General features: G+C 39.0%; 1 protein-coding gene and 1 long non-coding RNA gene across 3 annotated transcripts in view; one reads left to right on the top strand and one right to left on the bottom strand.

Annotated features, from left to right (window-relative positions):
* add3a (adducin 3 (gamma) a) overlaps window positions 1-21,860 on the top strand; it is a 111,318-nt gene that overhangs the window by 24,504 nt on the left and 64,954 nt on the right. Inside the window, exon 2 of one of the 2 annotated variants that reach the window (XM_039694641.2) lies at window positions 5,184-5,235. The gene's annotated coding sequence lies outside the window, so the exon portion shown is untranslated. Of the gene's footprint in view, window positions 1-5,183; window positions 5,236-20,493; window positions 20,579-21,860 lie in introns of those variants that run through there. The other variant, XM_039694642.2, reaches the window with a different exon arrangement.
* LOC120495204 (uncharacterized) overlaps window positions 1-21,860 on the bottom strand; it is a 57,783-nt gene that overhangs the window by 19,728 nt on the left and 16,195 nt on the right. The window lies entirely within an intron of this gene.

Below are 21,860 nucleotides of genomic sequence, written 5' to 3'. Positions count from 1 at the left end.
AGTTGACTGTTTACAAGAACCAATTCTAACTATAAAGTGAACATCAGAAAAAATCCACTTAAGTTTCATAGGCCACATTCACACTGTTTTTTTTAACCAATTCAATTATATCGAAATAATAATTATTAGGATTTTGATTTCAGTGTTATTATTATAGGATTATATTAAGGATTGTTGTTTTTTATTAAATATATTAAACATATGAAACATAAGAAATGTTAATTCTAAATGTTAATTCACAATTCTTTGTCAGTCATTTTCAAACAGTATGTCATCAAGCTTTTATTTTGACGGGTTGCCAATACATAAATAATGCGGTTTCGGTTTTAGAGTGAAGGAACTAGATGTTCATTTTAGAGCACGACCGGTAAAGGATTTTGAAGGCCGATATCGATACAAATATTTGTTGGTTTTAAAATCCAATATTCCGATATATCGGCCGATATTTATTTTATTTTTTTCAGAAAGGCGCAACAAAACATTAACAGATTTCCCTAACATTAGTTATTTGTAGTTATTTATGAGTTTTAACAAAAATAATATGATAATGCATTTTAAAAAGAAACTTGTCTCTTTTAGTCACAACAGAACAGACCGATGATAGTGGCATTAGCTAGCTTTGTGGTTAGCTAGTCTATGATGAGCCATAATTTACCATTGGATTACATCATAATGCTAATTGTAAAACATACATTTTCAATATAACAGGCCAAGGAGAGATGATGCGTCTCATTGCTATAGCTGTCACGCGCTATTAAAGAAATACTTCAGTCACATAGTCGAGTGTTGCCAACAGGGACGGTGTAGAGTGCCCTCTGGTGGACAGACTATACAACTCCAACACTCATGACGTGGTTCAAGCGTGTTTCGTCCGTTTTTATTTTATTTTTGAAATATTTATTTATCGGCCATTATAACTGCCGATACCGATAGTTTGGAAAATGCCTAATATCGGCCGATAATATCGGCCTGCCGATATATCGGCCTGGCTCTAGTTCATTTACACGTGTGTATCTCACAGCATTTCAGAACTTAATTCACTTTAAATTAACCAAGACTCGGAAACACAGTATCATGAACTATACGTGTGTAAATGTGCTTTACTCTGAAACCGGTATCACGTATATTTGCTTAAATTGTGCTAAGCCATATTGCGATATTGCGATAATGCTTTCATTGCGATATACAGTATATCATGCAGCTATATTTTTCCAGAATTGTTATATTGCTAATAATTCAAGAAGAACCTCCAACAGCCAATCAGATTGGAACTGTACATTTTTAGCCAGCGCTTGACATTTTTGTACGCAATATGCGTCAAGCAGCCAGTAAACGTAACGTGGCTGACGTAATGATGCTGTGGGTTACCAAAGTATTCCCCAAAATCTCTGCACATTCCTCTCATAAACTCCATGCTCAGGGTGTCAAAAAGAGCCAAACTCAGTAGCGAGAGCCTGTGAAATTCAGAGCCGTCTGACAGAATCACACTAACAATCCAGTGTTGCGTAAGTGTCTCGTTTCCCACAAACGGCGTGGTCTGAGTTTTTTAAAATAGCTGGGAGCTCACTGGTCTACAATAAAACCCCAAATTTAAATGGGTTCCTTAGCCAAAATATGTCTGGAAGTGTGAAAACAGATGCTAAATGTTTCGTTTGCAAGCTTGCTTGCATAAGTTGCCGAGTGGAATCACCTCGCTTCAGGGGCCACTAGCTGTCTGTGGGACAACACGGGCCAGACACAATTATGTAAGTACGGATGTTATCTAAGTGACCCTGAACCCCATCAGCACGGTGAATGAAGCGTGAACCAATTATTTGCATGTGGCGTAACAGGAGTGTACTAATTTGAGTTTTCTGAACATTACCTTTTAGATTCAGTTGGTTTCTAACTTTATTGGCATTTATGGATGAAGAGGCTTTAACATCCGCAGGAACTTTCTATTGCAGAAAAGGTTCTTTATAGTGGCAAATGGTTCTTTGGATATGTTTTTCATGCTAAGAACAAAATGGTTTGATTAAGAAATGCTCAGTGAAAGGTTCTTTGGGGAACATTTGTTTTAAGACTTAAGCATAATCGGACACACAGAATGAAATAATGCATGGACGTGATGCATGCACTACCCGCTGTGTGGATGACCTAGCAGTGTTTAGACAGATGTGTTGGTACAGACGATAAAGATGGTCATCACATGCTGCGGATCTTCCCGAGGGCTCTAGACAGGGTCAATTTGATGGGTTTTTCCCCTCAACTGAGCTCTTTGATGGAGGTCTGTCTGTCTCTCGGTATGTAAAGGGGGTCTGTCATTTTTAGAGCATTTTTAAAACATGCGGAAAAGCGTCTGATTTATTTGCAGGTGCTAAACCATAAATATAGCAACATTTTGGCAAGAATTGAGAAGAAGTGCAAAACTGCAAAATGTTTATTGGTGGTGGTCAAAGTAGTGTTGTCAAAAATGTTGATATTTTGATGTGTTGATATTATCTGAAAAGCCATGTTTATTTCATTAGCCGCTTTGTTTTCTATTGTATTTATTGCTCTATCGTTTTCAGTTTTTTCTCTTTTTATTACTTTTTTTTTTGTAAATGTAGTTCAACGATTCAAATAAAACCCTCCCTGTGTTGTGTAAGATATCACAACTAAATTACCCAAATTATCCACAAATTATTATATGATAAATTATCCGTATGGCGGTATAGATGGCAGTTTTCTCCGTTGTATCGAAAATGGTGATGGTAAATGGTTGAATATCCAGACTGTTCTCATGAAATGGCATTTTTATGACACACCAATTCGTATTTCCATTTTTGGCGTGCTATCAACACGCATGATCGCTTTTCAGCGTGTTTATGAACGCCGTTGAGTTAACGTTATTACTGTATATAAATATATGACCTACCTCAACCCCGTCCCTAAACCTACCCGTCACTGGGGTTAATAGCATTTATGAGTCTTCTCCTACCATCCTAGGAAAATAATATCGCTCCCCAGATGTAGATCTACATTTTGCTTCGTTTCGCTCGGACATATGACAGCATGTACATACACGCGGAATCACTCGGACATTTAACGGCGTAGACATACACACATACACGCGGATAGCTCAAAATGCGTATAGATAACACGCCTCTTGACTTGAAAGTATAGTATGTTTACGCAAAGGCATGATGCCATGTTGCAAAATCGATGTTTTTTCATGGTATCATATATCGAAGTTGGAAATTCCAGTATCACGACAACACTAGTGACAAGTTGTAAAGTAAAGGTGTAGTCACATTTCTGCAAAGTTTTGTTGGAAAAAAATGTCCATTGTCAAATATACTGTATAGCAATATTGTACGAAGCAAAGCTCGTGCAGAAGTTAGTTTCAAATCAAGCAGCTTTTAGCAAATTTGCGTGACCAACTTGAACTGGTTGCGAAATCTTTTATCCTTGCGTTAAAATTCCTGATTGTGTGGATTCAAAACATTTGACAAACATTTGACAAATAACGGTAAATTCGACTGTGCCTTCGCTTTAGCGGTACTGGCAGTCCAATAACCAATACTAGCTAAATAACCATCTGTTATTGTTATTAAAGGGTTAGTTCACCCAAAAATGAAAATTAAGTCATTAATTACTCACCCCCATGCTGTACCAACCCCGTAAGACCTTCGTTCATCTTCGGAACACAAGTGAAGATATTTTTGATTAAATTTGAGAGCTGTCTCACTACCACATTGGCTGCCTAAGGGATCGAAACTTGACAGCCCAGAAAGTCATCGAAGAAAATGTTTAAATATTCCATGTGACTACAGTGGCTCAACTATAAGTTTATCAAGCGACGACAATACTTTTTGTGCGAAAAAAAAAACAATGATGACTTTATTCGACTATTCCTTTTCTTCCTTCTGGGCCTGAGACGAGAGTTCGAGCGATTTCCACAACGCATGCGCGAGAACTACTTTATTTTTCTACTACTTCTTGTTTAGTTCTCGCGCATGCGTTGTGGAAATATCTTGAACTCTCGTCTCAGGCCCAGAAGGAAGAAAAGGAATTGTCGAATAAAGTCGTTATTTTTGTTGTTTTTTCCGCACAAAAAGTATTCTCGTCCACCCATTGAGTCTGTCCAATGTCCACAGTTTGTGTTGCCTGATGATCAAAGAAAACTGTATAATTGAACAGAATATAGGCTAAATAATTGGTCACACCAAGGACAATAACTAGCGATAACTATTACGTTTTAATAATCATTCTAATTCTGAGAATAGAGAAGTCCACAGCACAACCATAATGATAAAGACAGAGGAACTATATCTAAAAAAAAGTCTTAAAACCAAGTGTGTGCAGCACAAGTCCTGAAAAGTGAAGCCAAAACATTTTGGTCATCTCCCGGTGGCTGGCTGCAGTATAGCTCATAAATCCCGCCCTCTCCATCGAATCGAATGGGATGCGAGCTAAACTAAAAAATTGATTTAAATTTCAAATAATTTGTTTCCTAAAATTGTTTCTGTCATTTTTGGTAGTTCTCATCACGCAGATATGTTCGTTTTCCCAATTAACATTCTATGTAAAAAAAACAAACAAACAAAAAAAAAAACACTGACATGCCAATCGAGAACCGCAGAACGGTTATAATAAACCAAACGTTATTATGCGTTGGTGTGGGCAAAGCTAATATCGTTGTAGTTATTGTTCTTTGCGTGAACAGGCCTTAAGTTAGCCGGATAATTGTTTAACGGAGTGCTAAGCTTGTACACTGAGAGATTACCTCACTAAATAAACGCTAGCTAAACAACTAAAAAAACAGGAAGTGTTAACTTGGTTCTAGAATGTGGTTATCGTTACCCTGTAATGAAATGGTGTAGACGTTGTGAGATTCATAGAAGAGGAGCGTTTAGCATGTGTGCAGGAGTTATTATTTTAAAGATTCAAAGAGTTTAGCCTGGCCCGTTTCTCCATTTATCGACTGATGGGCTTGTCTAGGCCTAGGGAGTTGACTGTCTACGTTTTTTTCAATCTTTTGGCTCTCGTGTGCATTCCAGGCGTTTGAAGAGATAACAAGGTACATCAGATCAGGGAGGAAGTGCACCTAGCTATTTGGAAGGCTTTGAGTGAAATCTACTGGTAGCTGATATTTTCTTTCTTACTTCCAGATGCAGCGTTCATCACTTTGGATGATTGTTGTGTTTGTTTGTTTATTTCAGGTGATCGAGCAGCGCGAGCGTTACAGACGGTGTGATCTCAGGCTACCAGCAGGTGAGTCTAAATAAAGCTCATTCCCACAGCGAGTCCTTCAATTGAACCTTGACTCGCAGCACCTTTTCATTCAACGCACAGCGAGACGTTCCCTCGGGGTACGGCCTTTGCTTGAGTCTGGAGATGCTTGTTTTCAGAGGCTAAAAGTGAATATGCTGTTTTGAAATGAGTATGAATGCGTTTTGAAATGTTGACTTAGTTCTACATATAACAGGCAAATGCCGATAATCTCAAAATGGTAAAAAATTGGCGAATATATTGGTCTATGACTTGTCAATATTGATAAATAATTTATCTTGTTATTTATTGCTTTGAATGTTTTCTGGAAGTTGTAAATTATTGTGGAAAGTTGTACAGTTTTTGTAGACGTTTGTAAAAGCTAACTGGAATGGACATTTATGCTTGTAGTTCATTTGTTTAAAGGGTTAGTTCACCCCAAAATGAAATGCTGTCATTAATCACTCGCCCTCATGTCGTTCCAAACCCGTAAGACTTTCATTCATCTTCAGGACGCAGATGAAGACCTATTAATGAAATTCGAGAGCTTTCAGTCCCTCCATTGGGAGCAACTCAATTTGTAACACATTTAAAGTCAAGAACGATAGAAAGACATCATTAAAGTTATCCATGTGACTGCAGTGGTTTAACCTCAATTTTGTGAGCTGAAGTGAGCGCTTTTGTATGCGGCAAAAAACATAATTTACAACCATATTTCAGAGACAACTTCCGGTCTCAAATCAACACAACACGCATGCGTCGTCGTGAACTCGTGGTGCTTCCCCTGTTGGATTGCAGGTCAACATTTTCATAAATAAAGTGGTAAATTAAACCACGGGATTTGCATGGATTACTTTAAAGGGATACTTCAGGATTTAGCATTAAGCTTTGTATTAGTAGAGAACCTGTAGTATTTTCAAATTACCATTCTTTCCACCCTCATATCCCCCTGAGACGAGAGATTTATGTATTTTTTTGTCCGGAAAAAATCCTTCGATGACGTAACAATCGTCATTTTGCGTCATCGGAGGATTTTCTTGTCCAGAGGCAAAAGCCAGTAGAAGGAGCTGTTCCGCATGTTTTCAACCCGCCCATAGAGGGGGGGGATCTCACTCACAGAATGAACACATAGTGTCGGCCATCTTGTTTTGGAAGCTAAGTTAGCAGGCTCTAGTTCTGTGGAGAAAGTTGAGTAGTAGCGGTTACCATCCTCTTTTTCCCGGACATGTCCAGCCATCGATATCCGGGATTCAGCTTTTGCTTTCTGCAGTCGCCATTCATTGTTTACATGCACAGCTTTTGTTTCAATCTAACTGAATTCATTCCGATTGGTGAATCTGAATGTAGTGTTTACATGAACGCTAAACAAGTGTTCGGTTGATGTGCGTTTTAACATTGCTAAGAAAATTCCCGCTCCTCCGTGAGAGATACGAGACCGGTGCGTCTCACAGGTGTCGCTCATCGGTAATCACGCCACCGGCTTCATGTCGTTCTCCCGCGGCCCTCACTCGTCCCGCTCGCCACAGTAAACATGATGAATGGCGACTGTAGAACGCAAAAGCCGAATCCCGGACATTTTGGGCGATCTCGAAACACAGACTCATCACGGAGACTCACTAGTAGCCTAGACTTGTTGTTTAACTACTGCGTTCTGTTACCGGTAGGGGTGGCCTCCTAGGGCAGCGAAGCAAGTGCATTCTGGGAGTTGTTGTCTTCCATCTACAAAAGCCAAAAATACATTTTCTGGCTTTTCTCAGTCTAGAAAGCTCCAAATTCAAAAATAATTTCACATTTCAATTTCCCATTTTATATACACATTCATCTTTCCAGGGGTGAAGTATCCCTTTAATGATGTCTTTCCGTTCTCGACCTTGAATGTGTAAATTGCATTGCTGTCGATGAAGGGACAGATAGCTCTCAGATTTCATCAGAAATATCTTCATTTGTGTTCTGAAGATGAATGAAAGTCTTACGGGTTTGGAACAACATGAGGGTGAGTCAGCCGTTTCCACATTAAAGCTACGCTGTGTGATTTTTACCCCCATCTAGTGGTGAAAAGGTATATGACCATCCAGTGAATATTAGTTTCTGTTCCTCTCAATTCCGATTTCGTTTTAACTCCTACGGTGGCCAATGTAGTACAATATTAACATAGCTTCCAGTTCGACCTCGTCCATGAGTGTTAACTCAAACGTAAACGCAAAAATTAACGGATATGTCCCTCTTTGGCTAATGTACTTTAAAGATGGAGGGGCAACATGGCGACCGACATTAGAACCCCTTACCCGTGTGTATTTTCATACTTGAACGAAGTAAATATAAATTAATGAGCACATATATTTTTGAAAGAACTCAGAGTTTTTAGCTAAGAATAAACTAAAATAGTTACACAGTGTAGCTTTAAGCACATTTTTGTTGTGTTGTCTGTGTTTTTGTGCCCATTTTACATAACTAATCAAACAGCTTATGCATCATACAGATCCAAAATTCAGTTCTCACGCAAGCTTGCATGACTTTTCCGAGACTGAGGACAACATTTGGCCTTAACTGACCGCTTGCTCAATTTAATAGAATTATACATTTTGTGTCAGTTTAAAAATCTGCTGTCAGCTTTGATTAGATTAGCCCCCGACCAAGTAAGTCTGTTTCTGTGAAAATGAGCACTTGTGTGGATGGTTGGGCCTTTTTTGTTGTTGAATGACATAAATGACATGGATGTAGTCACGAAGACCTGGCGAGACGTTTTACAGTCCTGGAGCGGGAACCGCTGACGGCTGTAATGACCGCAAACCCAAATCGGGCAGTTTACAAGCTCCCCTCTCTGTCGCAGTCTCTCTTTTTCTGAGCTCTTGTGATTAATTTAACATCTCTGCAGTTCTTCCCGCTCCTTCGGCCGCTGAGAAAGAGAGAGAGAGTGATGACGGCGCGTCCCTGAGCATTAGCGTGCTTTACGGGACTGTTGGGAGAGCCCATGTTTAAAGCGCTTGGATTACACTTCCTGAGGGGTTTCTGACGTCTGGGAAATATTATTGAAGCACTATAGATTTATTAGTTAGGTTTGCTGGGATTTAGTGGCATAAAATATAGGCCTAAATAATGTAGACCGTTGACTTGAGGCGAAGGCGAGGCGGATTTTGAGTGTCCATAAATCTCTTCTTGGGGTCAATAACTTAATTTGAAGTGTTGTTTCTGATTCTTGGACTCTTGTTACAATGATGTTGCAATTCTGGGGCGTTTGAGGACACAGACTGGGAATGCTGGGAAAACGAACAGAGCTCTGTTCAAAGTAGCCTCCACTCGTGCTGTGTGTATAAGTTTATTCATGATGCGCATGTTCAGTGCACGAATGGCGTCTGGAGGACATACTAAATGTTTTTCGCTACCAGTTGAACATTTTTTTCGCACATCTCTTATCAGCTCAGTATAGTATGACTGATTTTGTTGATTTTCCCTCACATCAAATCATTTTAGGCACTGCAAATGATTCATGATTTTTATTATTTGTCAGCTAGAAATATAAAATAAATATTCACACAAAATGATAAATGCCAAAATGTGACCAACAATCATTAGAGAAATTACTTAATATACAATGAACTAAAAAAAAATTGTAAACATGGATACGTTGTTTAATTTTGAAGTTTGATTATAAAAATTCACTAAAAATCAAATCAAATGAATTTCTAAAAACAGACAAGCAAATTTAAGTTTATTAATCACTAATGATAGATAATAGTTATTTATAAAATACTTTTTTAATGGACAGATTAAATTGTGTTTGTCAGTCATCACTTTTTATAATTTTTTTGTTTTTTTTTGTTTCGTTTCATGACATTCGGGTCCACATACAAACCAATATGAGATTTCAGATTATTTACCTCCATTGTTACTAACATTTTTCCATTTGTTCCTGTGTTTTTGGTATTTTTTCGATTTGTCTTTTTTTTTTAACTTTAGATAAACTGAAGTCATTGCATAAAATTCACTTTTTGTTTTAGGATAGTCTGTGGTCTGGTTATGATTGTGAAGTCATCTGTGATCAATTCCACACTACAGGCCTAATAATCTGTCGCTGAGGTCTTAGTCTCAGTTTACTCGCTGAATGTGATTTTTGGCTAAACCCACATAATGCGACAGCTCTAATCAGGGTTACCGGTAAAGTGGATTTGGGCTGTGTTGTTATCATAATCCCATAAATCATAGTTCATTGTAAACAAGGTGGATTTTAATGTGAAAAAGCACGACGAGGGAGCTGTTGGATGATCCGTTCGGATTCTAAAGCCATGACGCAATCGTTTGTAGAGTCCAAATGACTCCATCTTATCTTTCTCTCCTTGCCTCTGACACAATTTCACATGTTTTATATGTTAATGAAAGGTGAATAACGTCTCGAGAGGAGTCCATCAATCCACAGGAGTTTTACATCTTTGAACGACAAACAACAAAACAAGGTTTCTGTCTGCAAACCCCTTTAACCGAACACTTGAGTCTCTCTGAGGCCTCATTCTCTGGCTGGACTGCAGAAAACGTCCCAAATGACTCCTCAAGCCTACACTTTCCTCCCTATCCCCTCTCTGCCCTTCTTTTCTGTCTCTTTTGCTCTTTTTCACTGCACACGCATCTACAAACCCCCTTTGAGCACTGATATCCCTCCCCCCCTCCGTTATGATGTCATTTGTGCAAGAGTTTGGGAGTTTAAACAGACACTTGCAGGGTATGAGAGTGTTTTACCATGCTGCTAAATGCAGTAACTTCACATTATGTCCAAACTGAGCTAAGTTGCGACTTAAATCCGTTGTAGTCATAATTCGGATTTGGAAAGCTCATAATTGACATAATTATATACACGTATAGGGATGACCTTGATAGATTTTGGTAGAGTTTGGTTTTTGGCAGGGCTGAAACTTTATCTAAATGAGCACATACTGTTTTTGTACAGTTCAGCAATTCGAAGCTAATTACAGTCACCTGAAATCTAACCCGACCCCTCAAAGAATATATACTTAAAGGAGTAGTTCACTTTTAAAAAAAACTTTTGCTGATAATTTACTCACCCCCGGTTAAGGAGGAAATTAAGTTTTTTGATGAAAACATTCCAGGATTTTTCTCCATAAAATGGACTTCATTGAGCACTGAGAGTTTCAATGCAGCTTCAAAGGGCTTTAAATGATTCCAGACGACGAATAAGAGTCTTATCAAGCGAAACGATCGCTCATTTCAAAAATAAATAACAAAGTTTAAGTTTTATAAGCTCAAATGGTTGCCTTGCTCTGTTCTGTGATGTGCGTTCGTAACTCTCCTGTTCGAACTCGTTCATTAAAATGAACGAATCTTTTTTTCAAGTCATTTTGTTTGTTGAATGAACCAAATGACACCTTTAACAACTGAAGATTGAGCTGGTGTGACGTCAATCTTAACAGAATCAGGCCAAAACGAAGTGTGGAGTTCAAAACCGCTTCCAAGCGAACTTGGTTCATGCTGGCTTTTAAACGCTTCTGGACTACCGTTGGACCGTGGCAATTATGTGGTGGGTGGGTGTGGCTCTGAGGCTTCGCCTTATTTGACGTGGAAGTCTTCTCCATTGAGGTCGAATGCAAATAAAACTGCTCAAGAAGAACTTACAAACTTTGGAGCCGCTATAATAAATTGAAGTTTTGAAAGCGACACTGACACTTGTTTTCTCATGTTTAATACTGTAAAGATGATTGCTTTAAAGCAATCTATTGTATAAATGTGACGTGACTTTACTGGAGTGCAAACATATCCATATTGCTATGATCCGATGCTTTCTAAACTGCTGTTTTCTCACCAATTTCTTTTTTGCTGTTGTTGGTATTAAGAGGGAAGTGCGCAGTGCAAATTTACATATTTATCTTAATCGAATATACCTCACACAACACTTCTGAGGCAGCGGTAGAGCAAGCTTTGGTGAAAACTAAGGAAATATTTATTTACTCCAATGCTAATTTCTTGCTGAAAATTACATCAAAAGTGGAAAAAAATTGTCAAAAACGCACAAACCAACCGCGACTTTCAGACGCCATCTTTATTTTAACTGTTGCAGAATGTGGAGGCAAAGGCAGTGAAGGATAAATTTGCTGCCTTCAAAACTCGATCAGATGAAGGCATCTCTGAGACCGGAAGTGAAGCTAACATTGCCTTCCTACCTTCGAATACGTCTTCCGAAGGAAGCATTTTTAAGCTTTCGGACGTAGCCATAGCCTTTAGAAAGGTTCATCTTTGTCCAGTGTTTGGGCTGTTACTCTCCAGAAGTTGTCAGTCATTAAACTGTCTTCAAACTCACACAAGTTCACATAAATGCTTGTCATTGCATGCGTTTATTGGCGCGAAGGTGGGGCAACCTGTCACTCACTTGAGATCCACCAATGGCAAACCACAACCAATTCCCAATGGACAATCTTTTTTTTTCTTGTTCGAGAAGCCGTTTCACTCTGATATATAATAGGGAAGAAAAGATGATCCCAACTTCCGTTTCCGACTTAATGTAGACAGTCTGGCAATCTAGCTTTTGAGACGGAGCCTGTGTGGTACATGGATAGATGATATTGTAAAGCTGTTGATTTCTCTGCTCTGTGGTCTTGTAATGTAATAAGAGCCGGACTGCATAAAAGGACTCACTCCCACTCAATACAGTCTGTCGAGTGACTTCACTGCTCTAGAATGCCGAAAACACAGTTAAAACTCAGACACTCAGTATTGAGGGTGGGATTATTGTGTGTGTGTGTGATTATCCAGTTGGGTGTTTTCCTCAAAGGCAGCAGCTGAGTTAACCATGATGGCTCATGGATCTGCACCGCACCGTTGCTCTGCTGCATGTAATTGCATGTACAGTATGTCTGTTCGTCTGTGTCTGTATTTACCGAAGGCAACTTCAAAGGGTCCTTGTGGCAGTAAACCAAAGGTTGTTGCACACTTACTGTAAGCGTTGCTGAAAAAACAGCATGATTGCGTTTGTCCTACGCTATCTCACGGCCAATTCGTACGAGTGATTCAAAAGTGGCTAATTCGTACTAATTCATACGACCTCACTCGTACGAATTTGTACAATTTGTCTAAACCCACGTGACGGTTATGTTTAGGGGCGGGGTCAGGGATCATTCGTACGAATTCATACGAATTGGCTAATTCGTAAAATATGTACGATTTAGCAAAATCGTACGAGTGAGGTCGTACGAATTGTTACGAATTAGCCACCTCGTAAAATTCATACGAATTCCCGTGAGATCGGGTTGGTTTGTCCGAGTAATCTGAAGTGATGGCAGTGATCGATCGTGAAAACGTTAATTGCATGACTTGACGTCAAAACATGAACATTTTTGTTCTTCGTTTAGGGGTAATGCGAAGTTCAAAATACGCGAGCAGCGATATACTGTTATTGAACATCTGACGTCGCTTTCCTCTCAATAACAAAATAAACACAATAAAACTGAGAAAACGGCAAGCATTTTTCCTAATAAAGCATGAGAAAAGCATCTGATCGTGGCGATGTGGATGTTTGCACGAGTTCTGCAATTCAGCGCTCTAGTAAAGTCACGTCACGTTTATATATTTATAGCATTTTTTAGATTGCTTAAAATCAATCAGCTTTACCGGATTAAACATGAAACAGTGTCAGTGTCTCATTTTAATCAGAAGTACAACTTCATTTTTTCTACTAAAAGCAGTTCGTCCAGCAGGGGCGGAGTGGCAATCGGGAGAGTCGGGAGTTTCCCTGGTGGGCCGGTAGTGTTTCAAGTCTGTCCGGTCTGATAAAATTTATTCAATGCAAGTTTGCCATGCGCACTTGGGGCTCAAGCGAGGGGAAGAAAAAAAATTACATTTACGATAACGGACCGTATATTTGCACTAAGTGTCTATCTTTTTAGCAAAAAGGCGCCTATCACGAACAGCTAGGTCGTAGGGCGTGAAGTGCGTGAAAGAGCTTTTGGTGCGCTCGACCCGAGTTACATATATTACAATATTATAATTACAGCCCGACCGATAAAGGATTTTGAAGGCCGATACCGATACAAATATTTTTGGGTTTTAAAATCCGACATTCCGATATATCGGCCGATATTTATTTTTATTTTTTTCAGAAATGCGCAAAACAAAACATTAACAGATTTCCCTAACATTAGTTATTTGTAGTTATTTATGAATTTTAACTAACATAATATGATAATGCATTTTAAAAAGAAACTTGTTTCTTTTATTGTCACAACAGAACAGACTGATTGGCGTTGCATTAGCTAGCTTTGAGGTTAGCTAGTCTATGATGAGCTATAATTTAGTAATGGATAATGTCATACTGCAAATTGGACAAATTTTGTCGTGGTTATTTCAGTTAAGAGAACTGATGGGGATGATCTTTTAATTGCTATTCAAGCAATATATGTATCGTGACCAACTCAACGAGTGTTGCCAACAGGGACGGTGTAGAGTGCCCTCTGGTGGACAAACTATACAACTCTAACACTCATGACATGGTTCAAGCGTGTTTCGTCCGTTTTTATTTTATTTTTGAAGTATTCATTTATCGGCCATTATAACTACAGATACCGATAGTTTGGAAAATGCCTAATATCGGCCGATAATATCGGCCTGGCTCTAATTATAATATTATAATACATATATTATGAATCACCATGAACCAATAGCAGAACAAAGGAGTTTACTAGCCGAAGCAAACTTTTTCCGGAACTCGTATTAGACTGATTTTGTTCGAAATGACGTCACATCAGTTCATTCTTCGATTTCACTTGAAGTTAATCGTGACCTTGTAATTTTGTGATTATATCATCTTATCGGGTAATAAAAAAAAAACTTCTTGGCATTTCCAACCAGCATGTTTTAGGTGTTTTTATTTTACATTTAGCTATAAACAGGTCCAGTTTACTACCATCATAGATCTGGTTTGCAACCTAACATGTTCCTCGTACATTTGAGATCTCATCCATTAGCAGCTGAAATGAGCTACTCTATTCTTTTTCGTGCTTTTTCTTAGTTACATTTGGGTTTGTCTCACAATGTCCCCTCCCTGCCTGATCTGATTTGTTGTGTCCCCATCAACAGACACATTGTGCTGCCTGTTGATCTAGTGTGCGGTGATGCATTTGACTTCCCTGGCTGGGCAACCAGGGCAGATGGGCATTCAAAGGACTGGTTTATTGGTGCCCCCTCTCTCTGACACTTTCTTGGTTGTTTGGGGTTGCCAGAGGAGGGTCAAAGCAACTTGCTCCCAACCTGCCAAGACCCCAGAAGCTCTCTGATATAAAACTGTGGTAGATTACCCCGTCTGTAAAAGATTCATCCTGAAGCGAAGTCCATCACCTTGTTTGTATGTTGAGCGTTTTGCAACAGCCTTCACAAATCACAATGAGCAGGGCTTGACATTAACTTGTTTGCCCACTGTGGCTAGTGGACATCGATACCATGGGGAAAAACTGCCATAAAGATATTTTTAATCTAATTTTTAATAATATCTCTTAATTTGGCAGCAGGCATATTAGGCTTCTGTCACTTTAGGACCGGACACAAGGATCCATTATACTGTTAGACATGCGTTTTCTTTCTCAACTGTTTGCGTTCACTTTAAATGTGTTTATATGAATACTTGACATTAATTTGTCTGTATTTGTCAAAGCACGATAAGTATAGAAAAATATATGCGGGAATTAATAAAATTATGCTCAATACGTGCAATCCCATACTGAAATCCAAGCCTTGTAACCCCAACAATGTTAATCCGGAGCAAATAAAGCGAGTGAGTGAGAGGAGGCGGGTTTGTTTGTCAACTCGCTGTCGGAGAGATGAGAAAGTGAGAAAGCACAGCTGGTATCGTGTATATATTGTTCAGAAAATTAGTATTGGAAGCATTTCAATATCGATATGTGTCAAAATCTATATTTTTGACAAAACTACATTTCACTTAGTTTTATTTCAGATGCCTTTTTAAAAGACCACTTAATTTAATATTACAATTCAACCCACCAAAGTGGCTAGTAGGGGTGACTGCTTTACACGCCACTGGTGAAATCCAACCTTTGGCGGGTTGACACTGGAAACCGTAATTTTAAAACAAACCTAAATAAAAAAAACTGATCACCATAATGGTGACTTCAATTTATGTTTTTTTTTTTTGGTTGTTGTTTTAAGTTTTACTCATTTGAAAGGGTTCACTTTTAAGGAATTAATTTGATTAATTACTCAATTCTAATTTATTCAATTTAATTAGTAATATTGCTTGTAATCTGTTGCCACAATCTGTAGCCTATCAGCAATCACCTTCAGCTTTCCGCCAAAGTCAACTCCATGGTCAGATTTAGATAAGAGACGAAACAATGGATGAAGACGCAGCCGGTCCATCCCGTGAATGTGCCAACCCGTGGCCCCACCTCGCCAGACTATTTCAATTTTCTGAAATTTTCTTAAATGTTAAATAAAGCAACATGGTAAAAAGATGAAAATGACTTGATTTTACTTTCAATTCCTTTTGCATTCTCCAACGTATAAACATTAACCTTTTTCATAACTTCATGTAGGACGTTTCTGTCCATAAATGTAAGCACTGTGACAGTAATAATGCAATATTTAGAAAAAGTACTTTTGATACTCAAGTACTTTTAAAAACAAGTACTTCAGTACTTTTACTTAAGTAGACATCTGACTGTAGTACTTTTACTTGTACTTGAGTAAAATTTAGCAAGGGGTATCTGTACTTTTACTCAAGTAATAAAGCTGTGTACTCTGTCCGCCTCTGCTTGGTACAGGAAATGTAAATGAGCATCGACTGGGTCCAGCATTTCAGACTTGTCAACCCTGTCGAAAAATACAGTTTATCTAACATCAACCCTAAATCCATCAAAGAAACAGAAAAAGGCTTGCAAATATGATTCTATTCCAATAATAGAGGTCTAGGTCTAGGGAAATTAAGCATAGGCGGCTTCAATCATACATTTTAAAAGCAAAATTTGTAGATGCCTGTAAAACATACTTTTAGTAGCTTGAATCTTGAATATACTCAAAGCTTAGTTTGATGGTGATGAACAGCATTTTCTCTCTGTGTGGTGAAGTGCAGCTGCAAATTCTTCACGTTTAGTCAATGTCAGTGAGTTAATCCAGTCTTTTTTGTTGCATTTGGTATTTTGCAAGCCCCCTAAAGACCCAAATCATTGATATAATACTTTAGTATGTACTATGCAGTACACCACTTGTGAGTGTCAATTAAACCTATTAAGTTAAATGCAACACATTAACTAACTGCTTTTTGTATGCAGTCTAGACATAAAGCACTAGTTGGATGGCAGCCAGTCTGTGATTTTCTTCCCGTACATATTGAAGTGTACACTATAGGTCATGCGTGCTTAGTGCCTGATTGATTTTTAAATGGCATTCCCTCTTCATTAACAAGTTGGCCAGTCAAAAATGTCAGAGAGCACTATATTGATAATTAATTGAGGCTAGATGTAGCCCTATGCCACAAAATGACTGTCAATTTTGAAATGAAGATGTTAACGAGTCCCTACAGACATTTGTTTTAATCAGTTGTTTGGCAGTTGACATTTGGATATTTCGGTAGACCTTTTGGCACCATGATGGCGCCATATTGAATTTTCGACAGGAATGAAAACGAGGCAGATTGTACAGCTGATGAAACGTCTTTCAAAGAAAACTTTCATAAAACCATTTTAAAAGTTGTGATTTGTGAAAATTATGTGATCTAGGATCTTTATGCAGTGTGTGCCATTATAAAGATAATTTTCATCTGCGTTAAATTCAATATGACGTCTAACCTGACTAAGGCCTATAGACGTACAGCATGCTATCAGCTAATTGTTCAATTTGGTTGCAGCAATGTATAATGTGTGAATGTTTTTCATTTATTATTTGTCCCCATGGAAAAGATGTAATATGGTCCATTACTTACTCAAGTAAACAGATTTTACTTCCCCTACAGCGTTATTTAAATTCTACTGAGCTGCATACTCCTGGCTAATTTTTCAAACACACATCTGGATTTTGACCTTTGTAAGACGGTGTTAAACTCCTTTGAGTAAAGAATTGAAGGGAGTTGCAACTACAAATCTGCAACGCTGCACGTCTTAAAGTGGGTTTCAGATGCAGAAAATATAGAATACCGTCCAAATCCATTAAAGGCAAGTTATGGTGGCCATCTTGGTGGTCTTCATATACTTAATTCACCCACTATATTGCTAAATCTAGACGATTTTTTTATATCAACAGAAAAATACCATGATAACCTGGCTTCACTTGAGACCATATTTAATGATATGCCAAAGCCCGCCCCCCTCGTGATGGGATTGGTTTACATGTTTGTGACATATAGAACAAGGGCGATTTTAAACCGTGTTTTTGAGACCGTCTGCAGTTCACTACAGTTTTTAGGGGAAAATAATCACCAATGGTGGTGTTGACTGATGAATTTGCTCGTGGTTTGTCTTAAAGCACATTAAAAACACCACATACATAGACTAAACAACATTAAAAAATTTGATTTTTATTAACTATCTTTATCACAGAATGAATTTGTTGCGTAACTCTCAACTATACTATACAGAATCTTCCAGCCTCTTGTCAACTTTTGGACTGCAAAAGACTTTTCCTCCGGCATGAATAATTGGTTGCATATTGATTTTTAACATCCCCTGAGAGACCCACACTTGCAGAGGCCCCGCTGAGGGCTTTCATTTGGGTTTTCTGTGGTGAACAGTACACAGTCATACTTTACCCTCCCATAACTGTTGTTCTTCACTGTCTCCGTTGGTCAGCACTCCCTAGCAGATCTCGGCATTTCACTCAGCAATTAAAAAGACATCAGGAACCACCGGTTGTGTTGGAAAGAGCTTTACTTGGATTGTTTTGCTTGTATTAGGCTGTCCCATTTCAAATGATCGTCGACATTTTGTGAAATTTTGTTTACATCTACAGCACTTGCTTTGGTCTTACAAATTCCAACAGGAGCTTTTGAGACAAACTAGATAGATTTACTGATGACTTACTCAGCAGAATAGTATATAGGCCTAGTTATTCATATGCTAATTCAGTGTCACACTCTTTGTGCCTCTTTAGTTAACAAATTGACCCTGGGACAACCGTTTAACAATACTAAAAACCCATTAAGATGATACAACCAATGGGAGCCCCACTTTTTGTTCTGAAAAAATGTTGCAGGATAAACTAGCCTAGCACTGTCAAGAACTTCTTTACAATTACCACCGACACTGGAGTAAAATTTGTGGCACTTCTGGTTTCAATTGCATGTGGGGCCAACTCCGGAGAGACATGTTGAGTTTGGTTTTAATGGAGATTAAAAGTTTATGAAGACCGCAAGAGTGGGTTTTGTGTGTAGTGGGTTGGCTGATTATACCACAAATGATGCACAAATGTTTGTAGATTTATAACCAGGTATGCGAAATATATTGGTACCATATTGGTTATTGGCCAATATTACTGATTTTTAAAAATATATATTTATCTGTATCAGTCTGTATTCGATATTTAAATGACCTTTGCTGTAATCTAACACACACTTAAGGCCTGTTCACACCGGGACGAATTTCACGCGCGTTATTCTCCGACGTTTAACGCCTCGTGACTAAACAAAGGGCGCCAATGTGAGTATGCACACCGACGCGTACAACGCCACACGTAAAAGCGTCATTTTTAAAAAAACGCCTCGGGTTCGTTTTTTTAATTTGACGCGCTGCGTTAAACTATCCGACCAATGAGATTGGCGCTTTTGCTCACGTGTTTGGAGCTTCTGAAGTTACAGTAAAACACAACTTGGGGGCGCTCAAACATAAAACGGTCGTTTAACGCCTCGTGATTAAACAAAGGGCGCCAATGTGAGTGTGCACACCAACGCGTAAAAGCGTAATTAAAAAAAAAAAACCGCCTCGGGACGGGGTGTTTTTTTTAGTTTGACGCGCTGCGTCAAAAACTATCCGACCACTGAGATTGGCGCTTTTGCTCACGTGTTTGGAGCTCCTGAAGTTACAGTAAAACACAACTTGGGGGCGCTCAAACACAAAACGGTCTTGCCGAGCACACCTATGCAACGGCGAAGAAGATATACCCCAAGTAGCGTCGCCGTCTACACTGCCAAGAAGAAATAAGACGAGGAAGATGCAAGGCAAGATGAATATAGAGCTGCTGTTCTCGTTGGTGCTAGAACATAAAGAACTACATGACAAACGTGACAGGGACTACAAATAAAAGAAAACTGATATGGAGTGGTATTGGAGAGCAAATTGGCGCCATCTAATGTCAGGGAATGAATTTGTGTGTTCACTCAGCTCATCGTCAGCGAAAATCGCTTGGGTGTGAAAACAAAAAACGCGTTGAAAAACGCTGACGAATAATGCACATTGATATTCGTCCCGGTGTGTACGGGGCTTTAGAATTAATCTTTAAAAAACGATTTATCTAATAACATTGTTAAATGTAGGCTAATTTAACAAATCTCAAAATGAATATCCATTTTTCATGCTAAACATTTTAATTTCGTGCTGCCTACATTTTCAAGTTCTGGGGATTGTTTTGTAAATTAATTTAGATAAACTAGTTTCTAAGTTTTAATATTGTCCAGTTATCAACCATACCAATTATTAGCCAATCAGTATTGACCAGAATTGCAATATTGGTCCATACATATCTGGAGTGGATATAATGGTAAAATTGGCCGGGTTTATATATCAGGTGTATCTCTGTCCATGTTAGGTCCTCATTTCTGATTGTGAATCTACAAAGCAAACTCTTGGCAGTCTTTCAGCTTTGAAGGCCGTGTTACTTTGTAAGACGGTTTGAAAGCTGCTTCGGCTTTGTTGCGGTCTGATGCTGGGCATTGTCCCTTCAGAGACCAATGAATACCACATCTGAAGAAAGTGAGAAGACAAGAGTGTGGGGAGGGAGGAGGGGGCGATCTTTTTTTCTTACCCCGCTAGTTTTTCATTTTGCATCCCTGCACCTCCCTTCAGCTGCAGAGAAGACTGCCAGGAGACCAAAAGAGGCAGAATCGGGGTGAAAAAAGACTACAGCCTTAAACTTGAACAAAAGCCAGCCAGCAGGGCTTTATTGCTGCAACGGCCTTCGACAATGTGCCAGGAGAATTTTAATCAGAGATCCCTCCCTTATGTGTGTGTGTCTATTTCTCTCTTTCTGTTTCTGCCTCTTTCTCTCTCTCTATCAGTCTCTCCTAACCGTGAGAGATGAGTATTGTGGTATCTTCTCCAGTGGAGACTGGAGAGCCCATGTAGGAGCTCTGGAATTTTTGTGCGACAAAGAGACAAAACCTTGAGAACAGGAAGTCCAGGAATTCGAGCAGGTGAATTTTTCTGTCTATTGCGATTTTTCTTCTGATCTCCTCTGCATTTTTGAGGTGCATTCCTCTGCAATTCTTTTGAACCCGAGCGGCAATGCAGTCGCCTCGCCAAGCACCACCTTCTGATAAGTCTGCATTTTTGCATGCATTTCTCTTCAAAGAATTGCTTCGCATTGGCTCGCCAATTTTTTCTTGCAAAACTTTCATTCCTGCAAGAAATCAGCATTTTTGCTCGCAAAGCTTTTGGATTCTCCCAAAAGGTTTGCATTCCCCTGAGAAACACATACCTTTAGGTACTCTACAAAATTTCACTTTCATTTCAATTCACTATCCCTTCAGATTGAGTACATATGAGCTCATGGATCTTAGCGGTGGAGGTGCATTGTTCGTATATTGTTGAGACTGAATTCTCAGAGCTGTCATCTTGCAGTCGGGCAAATAAATAACTAATTAGCGTACAAGGCAGCGACCGTGGGCCCGAACCCAACTCCGAATCAAAGTCAGATGGACTTGCTGAGCTCTCTCTTTCTTAGAAGTCTTGGAGAAAAACCTTGACGGATAGATCTTTGTGCAGGTCAGGGTGTCGACAATGTGCTTCAGTTTAATAGCAAAAGGAGCCACTTTGCCTAAGGGCTGACTTTTTGTGTGTGTATTGGTTAGCGAAGGTGCAAAAGTGTGGTTGATGTAAACTGAGGCTGAAACAAGGCCCCGCCGTGTCATTTCACTTCTCCGAACACTCTTTGCCTGAAGGCAACAAGCAAGAACTTGAGTACGGCATTCAGCGGGTGAGTTCCTTTCATGTGTTTTTGTTTACTGAAGTCATCTTAAGTGGGCATAAAAGCAGCCTTTGGCCCATTATGCTCTGTGTTTCCAGATGAATGCGTCCCGTTCATAGATGCAATGCTGCGAAAACCACACCAGTCCACATGATTGCCGCTGCCCTCAATATACTGTAAATCTCATGCCCTGTATGTATTGGAGAGAAAGAATCCTGAAGCTGAGAGGTTTGCTTTGATTCTGATGACGAAATGGTTTTGATTTGATTCTGATTCATTTGGGCATATTTCAGTTACAATATTCATTTTACTTGCATATGAAAGAAATTCTCTCTTCTAAAGTAAGTTGTACAGATCATTGTGTCAGACTGATTCAAACCAGTAACTTGTCTTTTTGAACTATTCGTTAAATGGATTATGGGTCGTTCTGTATGATATGAGTCACTAAAAATAACTGGTTTGTAGGTTTATATAGTCATTTGTTAGTGAGTCCGACTATATTGGTTGGT

Source organism: Pimephales promelas, chromosome 2, assembly GCF_988280905.1.
Source record: "Pimephales promelas chromosome 2, fPimPro1.hap1.1, whole genome shotgun sequence".
NCBI classification, from domain to species: domain Eukaryota; kingdom Metazoa; phylum Chordata; class Actinopteri; order Cypriniformes; family Leuciscidae; genus Pimephales; species Pimephales promelas.
Note: the sequence above shows the minus strand (reverse complement) of the source record. Positions and strands in the feature narration are given on the sequence as shown.